The sequence below is a fragment of the Coffea eugenioides genome, chromosome 3 (assembly GCF_003713205.1).
Source record: "Coffea eugenioides isolate CCC68of chromosome 3, Ceug_1.0, whole genome shotgun sequence".
Classification (NCBI taxonomy): Eukaryota; Viridiplantae; Streptophyta; class Magnoliopsida; order Gentianales; family Rubiaceae; genus Coffea; species Coffea eugenioides.
This window is the reverse complement of record NC_040037.1, coordinates 33,521,358-33,526,650: the sequence shown is the minus strand read 5'-3', so window position 1 is coordinate 33,526,650 and position 5,293 is coordinate 33,521,358.

The following is a 5,293-nucleotide window of genomic DNA, read 5'->3' as shown; positions in this document are numbered from 1 at the left end:
AGGATGAAGTGCGAAGGGATCATGTGTAGCCTTAGATCTAGGTTCATTAGACGTGGCCCCCTTATAAGCCCACATATTTTCCCTAAAGACAAGATTCTTGCGCTCAAAATAAGCCTTAGTAAAGGCAGAAGAAAACGTTTCTTTGGGACAAGCACCAAGGATGGGTACTTTGTAAAACTCAAAAATCTTCTGAAGAAATTTTCCATAAGACAGTTTTCTACGAGAATCAGTGGTAAAACGAAATAAAAACTTGCACATGACAAAGCCAAAGTCAATACGAATTTTTTCTCGAAAACAATAAAAAAGATACAGCTCCATTTTATTGGCATCTGTCCTATGATCATCGGTAGGTACAAGCAAATTTGAAATGATTGAGAAAGCAATGAGATTCACAGGAGTAAGGTCATTTAGTTTTGCATCAGCAGGGGCAGAAAACTTCTTTTGAAAATAAGACAACATCTTAGCACTATCAAAGTGATTATCAGCAGTGGGATGCTCTTCATAAGAAAAGAAATTGGCAATTTTACTTTTGCATCCTAGTTCTATAACAATATTTAAAACAGCATTCACAATCTCAGGATCAAACACTAAATCTACCCCATTTACCCAGGACATAATTTCAGTGTGGTCAGTGCCTTTCCTAAGATTGGCAAAGAATTGATATAGCATTTCAGGGTAATAAACGTTAGGCATGGAAATGATATGTGACCATTTCTGGAATTCAAATAGACGCAGAATGGATTCTAAACCTATCTTGCGAAATTCAGAGGGATTTATGGTACGTTGAGGAATGAAACCTTTTTGGGATATCCAGAAGTGTTTTTCTTTGGCAGCATCATCAAAGAATGGGGAGACTGTGGTTGATTGGGAGAGCGGTTGAGGTAGTCCCCTGTCCGGATTCAGGCTGAGCGGAAGGCTGCTGTGAGGACTCGAAAATTTTCTTATTTTTATAGAATATTACTGGAATATTTAAATGATTATTCACTCATTTTCTTCGAATTATTTATTTCGACCATTTTAAATCCATTTATATGGAATGACGCCTCTTTATATTTTTAAAACGTTTTGTTGAAAAATTCGCTTTTCGAAAATTTGTTTAGTCCGGAACGACGGGTGCACGTTTTTCTAGGTTATACTTGAATCGGGAATGTATTAATATTGGAGAATTAAGAACGATCAATAATAGATTAAGAAAGGTTAATGGAGGAATTAATACTCAATTCACGTGAGGACTCGTAAAATTATTATTTTTAAAAACCCCTAATTTTGCCTCAATTAATTATCTATTTGAATTTTTGCCACGAATAATATTTTCTAACCTTTTCAGACCTAAGTACATGGTTTTATAGTTTCGTTATATTTCTAAAGTGTCTCATTTTAAAAATAAATAAAATAAAAATATAGATAAATAAACAAATATTTTCTTATAAGTTTGTTTAGCGAAAAAGTGAAAACGTGTCTAAACACTTTAGCCAATTGGGAGTACAATAGGCTCAAAAATTTGAGACCTATACAATGGTCCTAAAATAGACAATTTTAGGTTTAAACACACAAGTAATAGCTAGTGGTACGATCGTTATAAGAATTTCTCAAAGGTTTCAATTTTATTGCGCCTAAATTAGAAATACGTGTTTTCACGTGTGCGCTTAATTGAGGGACTTTGGACCATTATTTTGGGACAATTAAGAATGAATAATATTTATATGAATGTAAGTGCCCTAGAGGTTTAGTGCACTAGTGCAACAAACGTAAGAGAAATCGAACACAAAACGCGCGCGTAGGGCACTAGTTGTAATTGATTTGACGTATTTAAAATATTAGACGTCAAGCGTCTTCTGTACGCAAAGGAAACCAGAACCGCATCTCATTTCTTCTAGCTGCAATGGACGGATAGCTTCAGCCGTAACAGCTTCACCATTCCTTCTACAAATTCACCAAATCACTACCAAAACCTCCATAGATTCAACCAAAACTTCACATACACTTAACTCTACACTTGGACAACACTTTAAGCTGAAAAAGGGAGGAGCTTCACGGTTTTCTTCAGGCTTCAAAGGGACCGAAATTTTCTGATTTGAACAACCATCAAAGTAGGTAATGATCAACTACCTTAAACTTGTCTTATGGAGGTTGATTTATGCATTTGAGCTGAAATCTTCACTTTAGTAGCTTGTATTGTTGGAAAAAAAGTGGGCTCTATGAATTCCCACTCTTGGGTTGTTGCTGATTTTGTGCTTGATGAAGTTTATGATATCGGATCAGTGTTTAAGTTAGTGATTTGTTGAAGGAAAACTGCTGGAAACTCACGTTGAGTGCAATGGCCAAGTTTGACCATTTTACCCCTGCTCTGTTCGGTCACTTTAATGCAGAAATTTGAGGATTTAATGGCTTGATTGTGTTGTTTATATGTTGTAGTAGTTGTGTAAAAATTTTCATTGAAAAATACTGAGTTTTGGTTGGTCAAACGAATTTATTCCCAAAGCTAGTAATCTGGAAAACGGTTTCGTCGTAATCCAGACCAGTGTTCATGTTTCGTCCATAACTCCGTACTCCGACGTCGAAATCGAGTGCCGTTAGCGGCATTTGAAACTAGACGTTCCCATGTTTCCAACGGTGTATAATGCACATTCTGGTTCCATGTGTGTGAACCGTACCATTCATCTGAATTCAGCTATCCTGTTTCTCCGTTCTGCCGAAATGATTTGATAATGCTGCAACTTTAGGCTTAATTTCGAACCAGTTGCATGCTGAAACTTGAAACGATTTCTTCTGTGAAATTTTAGCCCTGTGAATGTATTTTCTAACACTATCAACCATTCCCAATTCCGAGTTAAATTGAGGGAGTTATGATCAAAATACGGCGACTGCCTCGTTTTTGAAAATCTTAGATTTGGACAGATTGCCTTAAGGATTTTTCCAAACTTTGGTTGATTGATTAACCACCTTTACGAGGGTATTTTTCCATGAAATTTGATAGAGAGATACCCTTCATATGGAAGTATTATACTGCAAAATTTGGTGTCAATCCAAGTCCGTTTCGACACTTAATAAAAGGTCCAAAGTCGGAACCAAATCTGGAAATTTTGTAACAGTCTTGAATTTTTCCCAACTTTGAGCTACCATATCTTGGTGCTCGAAACTCCGATTCTTGAGCCGCTTATTCTGTCCAAAACTTTACTTGTACTTCTAATTGAGTTATAAGTTTCAAGGGCCGGTTTGCAACGAGTGATTTTTGCCGAATTTCCAAAGTTAGCGAAAAATCAACCCCGGCTCAATCCTGGTAATCTAGAACAGCAACTTTAGGCTCATTTTTGAATACCTTTCACTTAGATTCATGGAACAGTGTCTTCTAAGGACTTTTAGCACTTTGAAAGACAATTCCAAAGGTATCAAATTTATCAAGTTTCGACTAGTAGAAAAGAAGTTATGATTTTTCAAAGATTTGACCAAAAATCGAAAATTCTGAAATTTCAAAGGAAATCCACGCGGGAACTATTCCACCAGAATCCGGCCTTGAATCCGGCCAGTTTCTGGTCGGATTGTCTGCCGGATTGGTGGTGAAATTTGAAAAAAAAAGGGAGGTTAGCCACTGCCTCCAATCCCGCCAGGTTCCGGCCGGATTGTGACGTGGCCTGCCCTCTTTCGATTTCGATCGTTCGTTTTGCAATTGTTTTGCTCGTACTCGATTCCAACCAATGATTTTAAGGATAATAATCCGATTTTTACTTGAGTCCTGCACCCCTTTGAGAATCCAACTTCAAAGACAGGTCAAACGAAGTTTTCAAATATTTCCGAACCTTACTCGTGTCCAATCTTTCTCACCACTTGGGGACCTATAGTAATTATCTAATATTCGATGTTCAGGCACACACGAGGACCTCCAAGAGGACCCTACCGTGGAAGTTTGAACTCTCTCTCCAACCTACTTGCTTGCATAACTTGGTGAGTGTCAAGTGTATGCCTACTTGAACTCTAAAGTCTTGATTCATGCTTGACTTACCTGATTACATGCTTAGTCTATTTGATTTTAAAAAATGGAGTCGAGTGTGTACTTAATCGCACTCGTTCTCATTTGGCACAAATGACTCATGTCTAACATGTTCTGTCTGGTTTACATGACCTACAATACATGCTTAAACCTGTTGAATGCTTGAATATATCCCATGGTATGCTATGATTGCATACGTCGATGGAGTGAATCTCCTCGACATTTACATGATACATGGGGGACGCCCAAACTCATAGGCCGACCTTGGAACTCGAGCCGGCATGGGCTTGGTCGGGAACCTCGGTGAACCATGAGATTCACATGATAAGCTTGATCTATTGAGAGATCTCGCTTGGCATACTCGTAAAGTATCGCCTTATAAATGTCGTGCGGGCCCGAAGCGGTGTATGGTTGACGGATGAGAAGTAAGTGGTGAACTACGGATATGAAAATATTAACCCGGTTGACGGAGAGTCATCACGGGGAGATATACAAATGACATCGGCAAATGTGGAACTTAGCTCCTGAGAGCTTCCATATCCTTGAATTGTTTCTGGTTACATTTTGTTGGCATTATTAATTACTTGCAAGCTATTACTTGAATTGTTATTTGGTTGTTATCTGGACTACGTGTCTGCATGTGTGTTCTTGGCCTTACGAGCGTTTTTGCTCACCCTGTAGATTTGTTTTCCTTAACAGGTGTGAACTCGGAGGTGAAATGAAGAAACCCTCCTGATGTACTTTTGTTTAGGGTTTGCTATTACTCTTGGTTATGCCTTTGGTTTTGGATTGTACTTTTGGGTATGGAAATGTAACTTTTGGGGCGAAATGTATTTTGTATACCGACGTGTGGATTGAATAATGGATGACGATTATTAAGCTTGAACGCTTCCGTATTTATTGTATCTAAGTTATTGGCTTGTATTGTGTGGTCCGGCTATAAGTTGAATGGAATTGCTTGAGTTCTGGCGAGAGTTAGGCAGGCGTTCCGCGGATACCCTTTGGTTCGCCTTAGGGAGAAGTGGGGGCGTCACAGCTGTGAAGTTTGAGCCTTTACTGCCCCCTTTTTGACACATTTGGAGGATCTTTTGGCCCTAGGAGAATCAGCATCTTCATCCCTGAGTGTGTGTTTGCGTCCGGCAGACACTTTTCCTCCTCTAAGTTTCACCATTGTGTGAAATGCCATTTGACTTATCTGATTCCTTATATCCTGCATTTCGGAGTCCGTCCTTTGCTGATTTTGCATAATGGTTGCCTCCATCCTTTGCTGATTTTGCATAATGGTTGCCTCCGTCCTTTGCTGAT